Below are 16260 nucleotides of genomic sequence, written 5' to 3'. Positions count from 1 at the left end.
TATCCTTTATAGATCTACACGCAGGTTTCAGGTTGTTGAAGTAGCGTATATCTTTAAATTATGATCTAGCTGCCTCTGTCTATTGTTGCAGTATTCTGGGTTCAGAATTTGGTGTGTGGTTACTGTTACTATGTTTTGGGTACAACTGTTAGAGAAGTGTTTACTTGATTCAGTGCTAATTGGGAAAAGGAGATTGTTTGATGCAGATATACTTGGTGATTGATTGAGGTTCATGGATCCAGTCTGAAAATTTATGAAACGTGGTCCCTGGAAGAAAGAGAAGGTTGTAGCCTTCAGTAGGCTAGCACCTACGTACTAGTATATTGGCTAGTACAAGAGCTAAGAGGGTTGTAGCTCTCTGCAGGTTGTAGCCTGCGTACTGGTAAAGGACTGCACTAGTACAAAATCATTGTAAAAGGAGTTTCTTATTAAAAGAATATAGAGACATATTGCAGCAGGTGGTTTTCACCCACATTGGGTTTCCACCTTATATCTGGTGTTCTTTTGTGTGACTATTTTCTTTTATTGTTCCTGCTCATTATTTTATGATACTGACATACAAAGTAATGATCAATATTTGAAGAATTATTCAAAGTATAAATAAGGAAGATATATTGAAAAGAATTTGATAATACTGATTCACCCCCCCTCTCAGTATTATTTCCAACAATTTGGTATCAGAGCAGGTCCTTCTGAAGAAGCTTGATCGCTTGAAGGAAGATCTAACATCATGAGCAACTACGAGAGGGAAGCATCAATCATGCCACCAATTTTTGATGGGACAAACTTCGTATATTGGAAGGTAAGAGTTACTGCCTATCTTCAATCTTTGGGTACAGAAGTATGGGACATTATAGAAACAGGGTATACTTTTCCATCAGCTACTCTTACAGATTCAGCTGAGAAGAAATATGAAACAAATGCAAAGGTGGTTAATACTCTTCTAGGATGTCTATCTCAATCTGAATTCATGAAGGTTATGCAATATAAATCCGCAAAAGAAATATGGGACAAGATTGTTTTGAGCTACGAAGGAGATGAACAGGTAAAACGTGCAAAACTTCAAACCCTCAGGATTCAGTATGAGAATCTCAGAATGTATAATGATGAAAGTGTGGCTAGCTATTTCCTTCGGGTAGATGATATTGTTAATTGTATGAAAAACTTGGGTGAAGAAATAAAAGAGGCTGTTGTGGTTGAAAAAGTCCTAAGATCATTGTCCCCCAAGTTTGAATCTAAAGTATCTGCAATAGAAGAAAAGGAAAATCTACGAAATCTTACTATGTCTCAGCTACACGGAATTCTAACTGCTTATGAAATGAGAAAAGGAGGTCCATTAGACAGGAGAGAAGCTGCTTTTAAGGCTTCAGGTAAAGGAGACTACTATGAATCAAGTCACATGCCAGAAGAAGAAGAAGAATCAAATTTTGTCAGAAATCTTCAATGGGGTACTGGAAGGTTCAGAGGTAAGCTACCTTTTAAATGTTTTGCTTGTGGAAGAGTAGGTCATTATGCTGCCAAATGTCCTCATAAGGATAAGATTGACAAAGGAAAGGAACCTGCTAGATGGAACAAGAAACAGAATGCAAATAAGAAAAGCTACTACACTCATGAAGACAGTGATGGTCTATCAAATAGTGATGAAGATGAACGAGGTAATGACTATAAACTTTTAATGGCATTTGAAGATGATGATTACATGGATGCTATAGATGTGGATAGTTTTTATGATGAGATTTGTAGACTTAAGACATGTATAGAAGAAAAGAATATGATCATTGATACTCTACAATTTCAAATTGATGAAAAAGAAAAATATCTTGAAAATTTAGAAGGTGAAATTGTTGGCCTTAGAAAAGAAATTGAGAAAACAAAGGCTATTAATCTTAAGTTTGTCAAAGGATCTGAAACTCTGGATGAGATCATCAACAACGTTCTCCGCTAAACAAGACAGGTCTGGGGTATAATGGAGAAACATCTCAAGCATCCACCTCAAAGAGTTATCTTGATGCAGCAAGAAGGAATGAGCAAAAGCACAATGGAGATCACCAGGTAAAGCAGGGACGAATTACATCAAGAACGAACAAAGACTATCAGGTAAACCAGGGGCAATCTGTCTTAAGGATGAACAAAAGCTACAACCAGCCACAGGTAAAATCTTCTCAATTTGCTTCAAGAATGGATGACAATAGAAATTAAAATCATTTGGCCGGTAGATTTGATAATCGCAGAAGTTTCTTCAATGGGAAATGTTTCTCTTGCCATAACTTTGGTCACAAAGCAGCTCAATGTGTTGCATATAAAACAATCATGACTAGAGAAGCTAAAAAACAAAGAAGTATGATCGGGATTACAAAAAGGACCTATAACAACTTTTCAGCTCTTGAAAATGAAGTTGAATGTTCTATTTGCAATAACTTTGGTCATGAAGATTCTGAATGCAGGAGCAGGTTTCAGCAGACAAAGGAACAAGCCTCAAGCACCAGAACATGGAGAATAAAGGAACCACAAACAGAAAGATGCGGGATAGCATTTTATGTAGAAGGACAAGAAAATCTATGGTACATTGACAGTGGATGTTTGAAACATATGATAGGTGATAAAGAAAAACTTGAATCATATTCTGCTTTAGAAAAGGAAAGAAAGTTTCTTTTGGAAATGATACTCCTGCAGCTATAAAAGGAAAAGGCACTGCTCAGTTAAAAGAAAAGGTCAAAGCTGGAAATGTTTTGTATGTTGATGGATTGAAACATAATCTTCTAAGTGTCAGCCAGATGTGTGATCAAGGAACCGAGGTGATATTTAGATCAAACGGATGTCGTGTTCGTGATCTTGATACAGGTGAAATAGTGATCAAAGGTAGAAGAACTCCAAATAATCTATCCATATTTGAAGAAGGACAACAACAATGCTATTTGAGCAAGGATGATGAACACTGGTTATGGCACGGAGGTTGGGGCATCTAAGCTTTTCACAAATAAGGAAAGCATGCAAATATCAAGTTGTTCGTGGTCTTCCAGATATCAAAATTCCAGAAAACACCATATGCAAATCATGTCAGTTTGGAAAGCAAACCAGAACTAACTTTCCAGAGAAGGAAGGATCAGCTAGCATGCCTCTTGAGCTAGTCCATATAGATGTATGTGGTCCATTTAGGAAAAGGACACCTCGAGGAGAAGAATACTTGATATTATTCATTGACGATTTCTCCAGGTTTGTTTGGTTAGGACTTATGAAGCACAAAGACGAAGCATTCGAGAAATTCAAATCCTTCAAAGCCTTGGTTGAAAATGAATCAGGTTACAAAATTAACTGCCTCAGGTCTGACAGAGGTGGGGAGTTTACCTCAAATGAATTTTTCGATTTCTGTGAAGAACATGGGATAAGAAGAGAATTCTCTACAGCTAGAACTCCTCAACAAAATGGAGTGGTGGAAAGGATGAACAGAACAGTCCAACAAATGGCTCGTGCTATGCTGGATGAGTCTGGAACTCCCGCAACTTTCTGGGGTGAAGCCGCATATGCTGCGGTTGTTATTCTCAACAAAATAAATGTCTGAGTGAACAACACTCAAACTCCTCATGAGCTCTGGTATGGTGAGACTCCTTCGGTAAAGCACTTCAAAATATTTGGGAGCAAATGCTATATTAAGAATACTGATGAGCAACTTGGCAAACTTGAACCTAGAGCAGATGAACGCATTCTTCTTGGTTATTCTCCACACAGCAAAGCATATAAGTGCTACAATAAAAGACTTGGAAGAATTGTTGACAGCATTGATGTAGTGGTTGATGAAAAGGGATACATTCCTAGGCAAGTAAATCATGAAAATATCGAAGAAGATGAAGACTACCCTCAAAGACAGAATGATGAAGAAGAAGAACCTCAAGAAGCACCAGAGGAACAGATAAGGATAGAAGAGAAGACTCCATCCCGGTACGTTTAGAAGAATCATCCAGAATCTCAGATTTTGGGGTAGAAAGAAGCAGGTGTACAAACAAGAAGAACAATTGCAGAAGCTTCAAGCTATTTGGCATTACTCTCCTCCACTGAACCACAAAATGTAAAAGAGGCATGCAAAGATGAATGTTGGGTCAAAGCAATGGATGAAGAAATTGAGCAGATCGAAAAGAACAACACTTGGGAGTTGGTTCCTAGACCAAAGGATAAGAATGTTATAGGGACAAAATGGGTCTTCAAAAATAAGTTGAATGAAAATGGGGAAGTAATTAGAAACAAGGCAAGACTTGTTTGTAAAGGGTATGCACAACAAGAAGGAATAGATTTTGAGGAGACTTTTGCTCCTGTTGCAAGACTTGAGGCCATCCGAATGTTCCTTGCTCTCTCAAGATTTCAAAAGTTCAAATTATTTCAAATGGACGTGAAATCAGCCTTTCTGAATGGAGACTTAGAAGAAGAAGTATACATTGAGCAGCCAGATGGGTTCATTCTTGGAAATGATCCAAATCTTGTATGCAGATTGAAAAAGGCTCTCTATGGTCTTAAACAAGCTCCAAGGGCTTGGTACTATCGTTTGGACAAATATCTTCATCAACAAGGTTTTTCAAAAGGATCAGCAGATAGCAATCTTTATATAAAAATTGAAAATGACAAATTGCTAATACTTGTTGTGTATGTAGATGACATTATCTTTGGCAGCAATGAAGAATCTATGAGTCAAAGCTTTGCCTTGGTGATGCAGAAAGAATTCGAAATGTCCTTGCTTGGAGAATTGACGTATTTTCTTGGCCTGCAAATCCAACAAAAGGAAGGAGGGATCTTCTTGTCTCAAACCAAGTATCTCAAGCAAATTTTGAAGAAATATGGCATGGAAGATGCAAAACCAGTATGTACACCCATGGTCACAGGATGTAGCCTCAGTGCAAATGATGAATCAACAGCAGTACATCAACCAACCTACATATCTATGATTGGAAGTCTACTTTATTTGACAGGTACCCAACCAGACATCATGCATGCAGTGGGAATAGTTGGAAGATTTCAGGCAAATCCAAAGGAAACTCATCTTTAGGCAGTAAAGAGAATCTTCAAATATCTTCAAGGGACTCAAAATTATGGCTTATCGTATCCTAGAGATACAGATCTCACACTTCATGCTTATACTGATGCAGATTGGGCCGGAAGCGTGGATGACAGGAAGAGCACAAGTGGTGGTGTATTCTTTATGGGTTCCAGATTAGTATCTTAGTTCAACAAGAAACAAAGTTCGATTGCCTTGTCTACAGCTGAAGCAGAATATGTTTCTGCTGCATCTTGCTGCACTCAACTCCTTTGGATGATGCAGACCCTGCAGGATTTTCAAATCACTTGTACACCACCTATCTCCATCTTATGTGATAATACAAGTGCAATCAGCATTTCAAAGAACCCAGTCATGCACTCAAAAACTAAGCACATACCAATCAAGTATCACTTTCTCCGGGAACAAGTTCTTTAACAAAAGGTCAAGTTGGAGTATGTTGCTTCTAAGGAACAGGTTGTTGATATACTCACCAAACCATTGCCTAGGGAGACCTTTGAATACCTCACGCAAAAGCTGGGGGTTGTTGATGCATCATCTTGTTGTTGAATCTCTTCTGATTGTTGGTTGTATGCAAGGTTCATTTGAAGTATATGCGTACATGTGCTGGGTTGCGGATTGGTCAAAGATCGAATGGCATAGGTTCAGGGGGAGCATATCATGCATTGTTGGCATTATGGAGGAAGTACAGAAGGAGATCATGGATGTTGGTCTGAATATTGCTGCAATACGTCTCTATCTCTTTCATGGTCATTTATGATGTTTGATGGATTATGGTTCTTCTTTGCAGATTTGGTTTATAATCAGGGGGAGCATGTTCTTAGGGGGAGCATAACCCTTTGCCCTTGATGTCAAAGGGGGAGAGTGATTGGTTGTTGTTGCCATCAAGTCCAAAAGGGGAGATTGTTGGCATTATGATACATATGTTGTACTTGATGGCAACCTACTCATCTCAGATGATAAATTATAGTGCAGCAAAGTTCACGCACTTTCATGAAGATAAAAGTTTCTTTCATGTAGAGAAAAGTTCACACACTTCTATGCAGAGAAAAGTTTATTTCATGTAGAGAAAAGTTCACGCACTTTTATGCAAAGAAAAGTTTATTTCATGTAGAGAAAAGTTCACTCAATTTTATGCAGAGAAAAGTTTATTTCATGTAGAGAAAAGTTCACGCACTTTTATGTAGAGAAAAGTTTATTTCATGTAGAGAAAAGTTCACGCACTTTTATGCAGAGAAAAGTTTATTTCATGTAGAGAAAAGTTCATGCACTTTTATGAAGAGAAAAGTTTATTTCATGGAGAGAAAATTTCACGCACGTTTATGCAGAGAAAAGTTTATTTCATGTAGAGAAAAAGTTCACGCACTTTCATGGTTGGTTCATGGTATTAGTTCGACAGTTTTTGATCCTATGGTTTTGGCCCGTGGTATTGCATCCAAAAGTGTTGATCTCACGCACTTTCATGGTTGGTTCATGGTATTAGTTCGACAGTTTTTGATCCTATGGTTTTGGCCCGTGGTATTGCATCCAAAAGTGTTGATGTCACGCACTTTCATGGTTGGTTCATGGTATTAGTCCAACAATTTTTTGATCCTATGGTTTTGGACCGTGGTATTGTGGAAGGCCTAAGACTATAAAAGAGGAAGGAGATCATTTGGCAAAGTATCATCGAATGAATTGAATATCTAATAAGTGCTAGATCTGAAATATTTGTGATTGGGTTATGGTGTAGATCTGGATCTGAATGAAGGAGGAACCTTAGCGCATAAAGAAGGATAAGTTCTTTTGATGGGTCATAATCTTTATGCTTGAATAATAGTATCTTTGCATGATTTTGATCTGTTATATGAGGCGCATGCTTGATCTATAAATCTAACAATCTGGGTTAATTAGTGTCTGAATATTTGAAAGAAGGAATTATCCTTTATAGATCTACACGCAGGTTTCAGGTTGTTGAAGTAGCGTATATCTTTAAATTATGATCTAGCTGCCTCTGTCTATTGCTGCAGTATTCTGGGTTCAGAATTTGGTGTGTGGTTATTGTTACTGTGTTCTGGGTACAGCTGTCAGAGAAGTGTTTACTTGATTCAGTGCTAATTGGGAAAAGGAGATTGTTTGATGCAGATATACTTGATGATTGATTGAGGTTCATGGATCCAGTCTGAAAATTTATGAAACGTGGTCCCTGGAAGAAAGAGAAGGTTGTAGCCTTCAGTAGGCCAGCACCTACATACTAGTATCTTGGCTAGTACAAGAGCTAAGAGGGTTGTAGCTCTCTGCAGGTTGTAGCCTGCGTACTGGTAAAGGACTGCACCAGTACAAAATCATTGTAAAAGGAGTTTCTTATTAAAAGAAGATAGAGACATATTGCAGCAGGTGGTTTTCACCCACATTGGGTTTCCACCTTATATCTGGTGTTCTTTTGTGTGACTATTTGCTTTTCTTGTTCCTGCTCATTATTTTATGATACTGACATACAAAGTAATGATCAATATTTGAAGAATTATTCGAAGTATAAATAAGGAAGATATATTGAAAAGAATTTGATAATATTGATTCACCCCCCCTCTCAGTATTATTTCCAACACCAAGACAAATTTGCAAGTCAGTGCAGATAACATGCAGATGTGCATCGTCGGTTCAGCCTTACTCAGGACTAAGTTGTGCATGTTACAGGATGAGTTGGACAGAGGTTCAAAATCAGTATACCCAGATGCAATGGAGGCAAGAGTTTGTTTCCAGAAAGACATCATCAAAGAGTACGCAGACACCATTGTGCACTAGTAAGCATGGCATTAGTTCGTCACTAAGGATCACAGAGAGGAGGTTGATGAGCTGGTCTTTCCACAACTGTCTGAATCTAAGTGTTGTCTTTTCTGGCTAACTCAAGACAATTTTGTCCCACATTAGTATATGTGGAAAATGTATCATTTTTTAAACATGATGTAAACTGAAATTCCAAGAACCATGAGGGTAGTCCAAGGGTCACAAAGGGGAATGTCAAGGGTCTCCCCAACCTTTGTTATAAATAGAAACTCATAACTCATAGAACAAGATTTTAGGAGCCAAGTGTTTGCTAGGCATTGCTTAGAGAGGGCTTGGAGAGTATTGTGATGAGCCTTGGCTTCTCCACAATGCAGAGTGAGTATGTCTCTTTGGAGGAGCAGGCGGTGTTGACCGTAAAGTTCCACTATTGGGGATAGTGGATGTCATGGTTGTATGTATCGATGGAAGTTTCACTTTATATAATATAATTGATCCAACACGTGACATGCATATGTTGTTATTGTAGTTCAACTATTTTGGTTACTTTAGCAATGCATGTAGTTTTAACTTACGCAATTGTGTATGGACTATTGCGTATGTGATTGTATGAATCTTATTGAAGTGTGTTTTTGGTTTAACCCATCACTTTGGATTGTTGACTATTCTTATTTCCAGTTTGTGATGCCATTTAGTTCATGTGTTCCTTTTCAGGCTCCATAATATTACAGGCTTCTAAGGGATATACTTATTTCCCCCTCCATGTGTTAGAACCTCTGCATGCATCTCCCTTGACCCACTACAAGGTCACACATGTCACACTTGCTTTTGACAAGGATATCTTGCTTACCTCTTCACATTATCACAATCAAGGCATAGCTTTACTACCCATTGCTGGGAGTCCTACTCCAAATGGTCTAAGGTCTAGTTGGGACATCTTAACAGGGAGATCCCCTGACATGTTGGTGGGTCTAGCACCACCAACATTTATCGAACTAGAAGGAGGGCCAAATGACAAGTTGAGTCCTCAAAGTCTGTTTTGAATCCTCTCACATCTATCATGTCTTATGTTACACTTTGTCCTTTGAGATGTATGTCTTATGGAAATGAATTTGAAATCCCAAAGGAGTTATGGAATCTCTTGTCACATAACACATATGAAGGTGAAGGTGGAACAGCTTGGCAGAGGCATAGTCTTGCCTTTGCCAATCTATGTGACAACCTCGAAACTCGTGAGGATTACGTGATATACATGTTGTTCGCATTCATGCTTCGTGGGCACCCATTGCAATGGCTTGTCACACTGCCCAAAAAATATATTCACTCATTTGGTCACTTTGTTATAGAGTTAGCTAATGCTTTCCATAAGTTTGATCATCAAGCACTTAATAAAAAAATTCTCAAATTATAGAAAGCCCCTAATGAATCCTTGGTGCAATTCTGGGATCACTTTCATAATATCGCATTTCAATTCCCAGAAGATGAAATTGATTGGAAATTTCTCAATGAAATATTTCAATATCTTCTTCACATATATGATAATACACATATCTTGGAATCATTCGAACTGACCCCAACATACCTCGGTGTTAGATCTACTAAATCTAAGGTAGACACGGTTGTTGTCACAAGTGATTGTTCGTCCTCATCTCATCAAACATCTTTAGCCCCATAGTGTGAGGCGGGAGAAGATGTGCATTTATTTATCGAACCATCACATCCTCCCACCGCACATGCTCTTGATTTCTACGAAGATTTGGCTAGCAAAGTTCTTGGTTGTCACATGGAGTTGTTTCCTCAATCTCCATCCCCACATTTTGTTTGTTAGAAAATTATATATTACAGAGCAATGGAAGACATAAAATATATTGCAGAAATATAAACATAGAAAACACATAAAAAAAGAGAGACACAGATATACAGGGTTCACTGTTTCCAGGAAAACTACTGTCTTTTCGATCTGCTAGCCCTCTAGGATTGGCAGCTATCTTAGAAACAAACAATCAAAGAAATTTGTGATTTCCTCTATGTATAATAGATAAGAGAGAGGCAAAGGAACCAACCTGGATCTTCTTCTTAACTCCTTGCTTCGTCTCTCTCCCCCTTGACAGAGCTTGCAACTCCTCTCTGTACTTATCTTGCTTGAAGAGTACCTGTAGAAACATAGTAACAAAGAACTATCAAAGCATCTCGATCTATTATATCATAAGCATTATAGAATTAGAAATACAATGAACATACAATAGCATTCAAAAATAACAACATTTACAAATACACGATTGTATGGAGGAAAACTAAAAGAACTTTATTAAAATAGAAGGGAGAATTACAACCCAGCTGTCTGATCCAACATCACTCTCCCAGCATCAAAGCCCTCTTCACCTCATGAAAAGCAAGATCACCCAACAATACAATGCTCTTTCTCAAAGACAAACTATGAGCAATCCCTTACAAATTACAAAATTCCATCCTCTAGATCTCTCAGATGAGGGATCCATTTATAGATGTCTGCAAGGGTGTGAGTCATCCCTAGGTTTTATTAGTGTCATTCCACTTGTTGTTCTTGGTTCCACTTGGAGATTTATGGATCTCTTACTAATCCCTGGGCAAATTCAGAGAGGCAAGTGTCATAGGAGAAGTTTCTAGAAGATTCCATGAGCATCCACTTAGCAAACTGTCTCGAACATTTTTTCATTCTCACTCATCGCACCCCACAAAAGGCCTCTTTAGTATGCATCACACCTGGCTAGTGTAGGAGTCAGTATGCATCGCACCCTGATAGTGGAGTAGTCAGTATGGTCAAATTTTTGCCAGTTCTGAGTGGTTTTTTAGGTGGAACTTTTGGGGAATGATGTAATCAGTTGACCATGATCTTTTAGGGTATGAAACAACACTTTTAGGGGTTAGAAGAACCCTATTTTATTGACATATAAGATTGGGGTTGAAATGCCAAAATATGTGTATAACAGTTGCCCCCTAAAGCATGAAGTCGTAAATCTTTTGATGTCAGGTGAAATGCTTTATCATGAGGATTCGAGGTATTCGAACTCGAAGGTGACTTGTATAAGACACAATACAATACATCATCATCATATTCTTTTCATGATCTACCTGAGGCAGGCATTCCCATGCTTAGATTTATAAGTTCATTTTCATGTAAATAGAACAGATAATCGTCTGCAGTTGCAGACTAGTGATTCTTCATATGTAGAGTCATCATCCCTAGCTTGGATGATCATCTATGCAGCTTCTGTGTACATTTGATGTGTCTACATTCTTGAATATATTGCAGCCCAGATGGATAAAACTAGATCCTGGGTATTCAAACTCGTTCAATCTTCGCCCAATGTACAAGTTGATCGATGTGAAAAGATGTCTTGAAGTCGAACATGGAAAGACATCGCCTGATTACCAGACAATAATGTAAGCTGTTAACAGATGTGAGAGGAGTCACTGATAATTATAATGACCCTCAACGTACTACAGTACAATTCACGTGGTGTGAATATATGATCCGATGTTGAACACCACGCAAAATCTTTCGGTCGAAGGCCATTGATGTCAACCTGTCACCGGAAGTCAGAAACTTGCCATTAAGGCATGCAAGCTTCAAAGTACTGAAAGGGTTGTTTCTAAGTCAACTTCTTGGATAATGAGTTGATGTTGACAAGAAGTGATCCATCGTAGGAGGGCCTTAATGTATCCCACATATACGACATGAAATGAAGCAAATGATTTTCTGGAGGTGAAAACGATCTGACGACACAAGGTTTCAGAATGGCGATCATGAAAAATGGAGGGTGAAAGTATTACAGTGGATGAGACATTAACTCGATGGTGAATTCTTTGAATGACTTCTCTTGAACATATCGGTGACACTAAGATGGATTGGTATCATTAACCCCAAAAATGGATGGTGTGGAGGACCAATGGTGAAATGACCGGTGAATAGAATAACCCAACCTGACTCAATCAGGATGATGGAGTGAAAGTGTCATGTTCAAGAGCGACCTGCTACCAATAAAATTTTTCAAGTTTTCTTTCCTTTTTCCCCAGTAATTGCTGACCAGTACCTCTTTATTTTTGTCAAGCTTGAGGAGGATAACATATGCTTGTTCTATAATTTTCCCTTCAGGCAAACCTGTCTCTATGTTTTAGAGAGCCTAGCAACAGTGAAACTTGTTCTTGTCTGGGTGGACAAGTTTGTCGCTATTATTTTAATGAGTTTAACGACAAGGATAACTCGATCCTTTTCATGTTTATAAATTTTGAAAAGGGACGAAAAGGAAACTCTAGTAGTTCTTTTTCATAGCATAATCCCTTAAGTCTGAAAAAGGATAAACCAATACGAAAGGGATGATTTTTCGATAACTTTAGCAAGCCGAAAAGACAAGCGCTCGAAATTTTTCGTGAGATAATCCATCAAGTCCGAAAAAGATTAAAAATATACAGGAGGGATGGCACTTCCCCTTACTTTAATGAGCTGGAAAGGCCAATAGCTCGACGATCTTTTCATATTTAACGAGTCTAAAAAGAGTTTAAAAGAGACTTGTTTTTTTGGAACAAGTGGTGTTTAGGGTAGCAAACTGGTTCCGGGTAAACTTGGAACTTCTTAAAACATGGTGATGTGAAGAGGGTGGCTAACAGGACCACTCGTCATAACTATTCCTCAAAAAGGTAAAAAATCAAGTGGAAGCGTATGATTGGCCAAAAGAATGGAGGTGATGACAAGAACACAACCAAGACTCAAAAGGTTGATATCAGGGAAATCACAAAGGTTATTTACTGAGGGCGGGTTCATTTTTTAACGAGCTTGAACTCTAGGGGAGCATATGCTTAGTGGTAGGTTTATTTTTTAACAAGCTTGAACCATGCAACAAAATTTCTCATGGCCCAGTTCATTTTTTAATGAGCTTGAACCGTGGGATAACATATGCTCAATCGTTAAATCATTAATTTTTAGATGTTAAATCATTGAACGATGATGGGAGGTCACAAAGTAACTCTGCGAAGACGAGAGACTTCTTTGATTTGGATTTGGTGAATTCCAGATCAAACTCTTGCAAAATGGCTATCCATTTGGAATAGTTGGCCCCTAGTAATTGATGCGACAGAATGTAGGTCATAGGGTTGCAATCTAACACAATGGTAGTTTTGAAAAAGAGAATATAGTGTCGAAATCTCTGTACTACTTGAACAGCTGCTAAAGCCAACTTTTCAACATAAGAGTACTTTCTTTCTGTATCATTAAGGTTGCAACTTAAATAATATATAGGGTGTTCTATTCCATCATCTTCTTGCACTAAAACCATAGTGATGGTTGTATTTGTAGTAGCGAGATACAGGTTAAAGTATTTTTGATAGTCAGGAGCATACATTAATGATGCTTTTATTAGGGAATCTTTTAAAGCATCAAAGGAAGCTTGCGCAACCTGATCCCAGTTGAAGGGTACTTCTTTTTTCAAAAGACGCGTATAACCTTTAGCGAGTTCAGCGTAATGTGGAATGAACCTCCTCAAAAAGTTAGCTTTCCCTTGGAGTTTCTGAATCTGAAGCAAATTTGAAGGTGGAGGCATGTCAAGGATTTCCTGAACCTTAAATGGGTCGATTCGAATTCCATCCTTAGAAACTATGAAACCAAGTAATCGACCAAAACCAACAAAAAAAAAACACACTTGTGTGGATTGAGTCGTATCTTGTAGTGTCAGCAACGTAGAAATATGGCTCTCAAATGTTGCAGATGATCAGTCCGCTTTCTTTGGGTGAACTGGTCGAAGTTGTTGTCATACTGGTTTGACATCTGGATACACCTTGATTGATGTTCAATGATTCTTGAGTCAATGCCTGGCATTTCTTCATCTGACCATGCAAAGACATCTTTGAATTTGTGAAAGAGAGTGCAGTATATTTCCAGTTCTGAAGGAGAACATGATTTTCTAACATGAATATTCTCTACAACATTAGGCTTGGTCGAGATATTAATGGCGATAGTTTCTTCAATATTGGACAGATTTCACTTGGAATCCACTGTATTTACATTGTTTGATAGAAAATCAAAAACTGAAGGATGATTAAGGTCGTTTGAATAATCTTCTTTGTTATCTTGAAGGTGGGAATGATGGTGGTAATCTTCCCATGGCGTCTCTCCTATCATCATAGACTAGATGATTCCTTCGTCTTTAGCATGTATACAAGACCAAGGATTGAAAGAGGTACCATAGTCTAGAGACCTATCTATCCAAACACTCATTGAGTGTTGATTTGGGTTTGTCGTCTAGGTCTAGAAAATTGATTGCTACAAAGATTCTATGGGGCTTGGGGGCAACACCTCCCAATGATCCACACTATCAAAATGGTCAGAGTTCTTCTTAATCTTTGATGATGTAGAAGATATCATATGACAGGTTTCCACTATGGCCACTTCCTCTAGATTACTGGGAGGTGGGAGGGAAAAAGTACCCATTAAGGAAGGGTCTTTTAGGAGACCTACTTCGACATTTTGAAGAGATTGAGAACTTCAATGGATCAATGGAATGCTTCTAGTAGCTTGTGAACTATTGGGGAAAAAGGTTAGTTGGTCAACGATTATAATTCTACCTTGGAGGGGAAATTCAATCTTTCTAAAATATGCAGACACAATAGTAGCCATAGCATAAATCCAGGGCCTTCCCAGTAAGATATTGTAGTCAAGGTTTCCATCAATGACCTCGACTTCAATTTCTACTGTCTTGTCCCCTAGTTCAACTTGCAAGTTACTTAAGATCCCATATGGCATGTATGTCTTCCATCAAATGCTTTTAATGTCATTGATGACCGTGACAAGGGTGGTGCACCTAAAGTTTTCCAGCAACTCATTGACATAATACAGGTACATGCCCCCTCATTAATGATTGTTCGATGAACAGTTTTATTGAGGGCTTTCACTTGTATAAGGAAAGTGAGTTGGGCCAATAACTGAGCTTCGTATCCTTTATGGTTAAAGGCCACAAGATTGGAATCTACTGGATCAATCCCACCTATTGCTGATAACAAAGCCTGCTTTTGGGAGGGGCAATTCTGCAGTACTTCAAGTGTCGACATAGCGGATGGTGATTGAGCTAGATCCTCCACTATATTATAATTTTTTGCTGCTCAAGCATGAGGATTAAATGTCGATTTATGTACTACTCCCTTTGGCATCTTTATATTTAATTCAGGAATGATGGGCAGAACAACTTCTTGCGAAGTTGTTGTCAAACTACTAGGTTGATTTGTAGCCTTGTTGTTCAACGACTATGGATTCCCATAATCTTTATTCTTTGTCGATATCAAAGCATCATTTTGTTGTTTCGAGATGGATAGCATAAGCACTTGGGATGTGGAAGCATGATCGATAGCAACCAAATTAGTTTCTAGGTTCGGAAATGGATTAGTCAACACCGCTAAGGTATTTGAAGTCTTTAAAAAATTTTCAACGTCAGCTCAATGTGGACAATCTTTCATGAAACTCTCATCGTTACTTATGTAACATGGATAACGAGGTTTCTTTTGCCCATTAGGGTTCTCAAAAGATTTTTTCAGGAGTTGAATTCTCATGCTTCTTCTTATTATTTTTCCCTTTCTTCTTGCCCCTTGGTTACTTTGGATTCTTGCCCTCGTCAGATGACACGGCATCAATCTTTGAGGAAAGGGGTTTATCATTTGCTTTTTGACTAGAAATTACAAGGGCTTTACCAGATGGAGCCTTTGTGGTTTGCGTGCTTGAGGTACCGATCACGCCGTCACCGGCGTGAGAATCCCTGTTCAATTTAGGAGGGGGAGGAACAAAAATTTCTGGTCTAGGAGAGTTAGGAATTTGGTCGTTGAGCATGCTAGACTGAGTATAGATTAAATCTAAATATTGAGTAGGAGCAATGACTTGCTCTTCAGTGACAACTCCTCCCTTCACCACATCTTCAGTAATAGAATGCAATAATGACTTAATAAACCACTCAGCTAGAAGTTGATCAGGAACATACGTCTTTACCATTCGACGACGACACCGCCACTCATGAATATGATCATATATGTGAGTGGCTGTTGTCTATTTAAAGTTGGTAAGGAACTCTGTCCCTATTTCGTACCTTATGGGTAACTGAAAGTGGGTTAGAAAAGTAGTGTCAAGGGCACTGAAATTGTCAAACGAAGCTCTAGGCAATTCAATATACCATCTTGTTGTCGGACCAGTGAGCGTTATCTGAAAAAGGCGAAGCCTAATCGAATCATCATTTAAGGTGTTAGATGAGCACCACAAATGAAAATTCATTACGTGATTTAATGGATCTTCACCTAGATTTCCATTGAATTTAGGAATATTAGAGGGAATTTTATGAGGAATCGTTGGCCACCAAGGGGCGCATGCAATTGGATCATTTGTCAGTCGGTTCAAATCTGGTAGTTCTAGAGTTGCTACAAAAGGCAACTGTTGATTCAGGCTT

The sequence above is a fragment of the Pinus tabuliformis genome, chromosome 2_1, assembly GCF_031772625.1.
Source record: "Pinus tabuliformis cultivar Carrire ecotype Pingquan chromosome 2_1, CPIR1, whole genome shotgun sequence".
In the NCBI taxonomy this organism is placed as follows: Eukaryota; Viridiplantae; Streptophyta; class Pinopsida; order Pinales; family Pinaceae; genus Pinus; species Pinus tabuliformis.
This window is presented reverse-complemented; position numbering follows the sequence as displayed.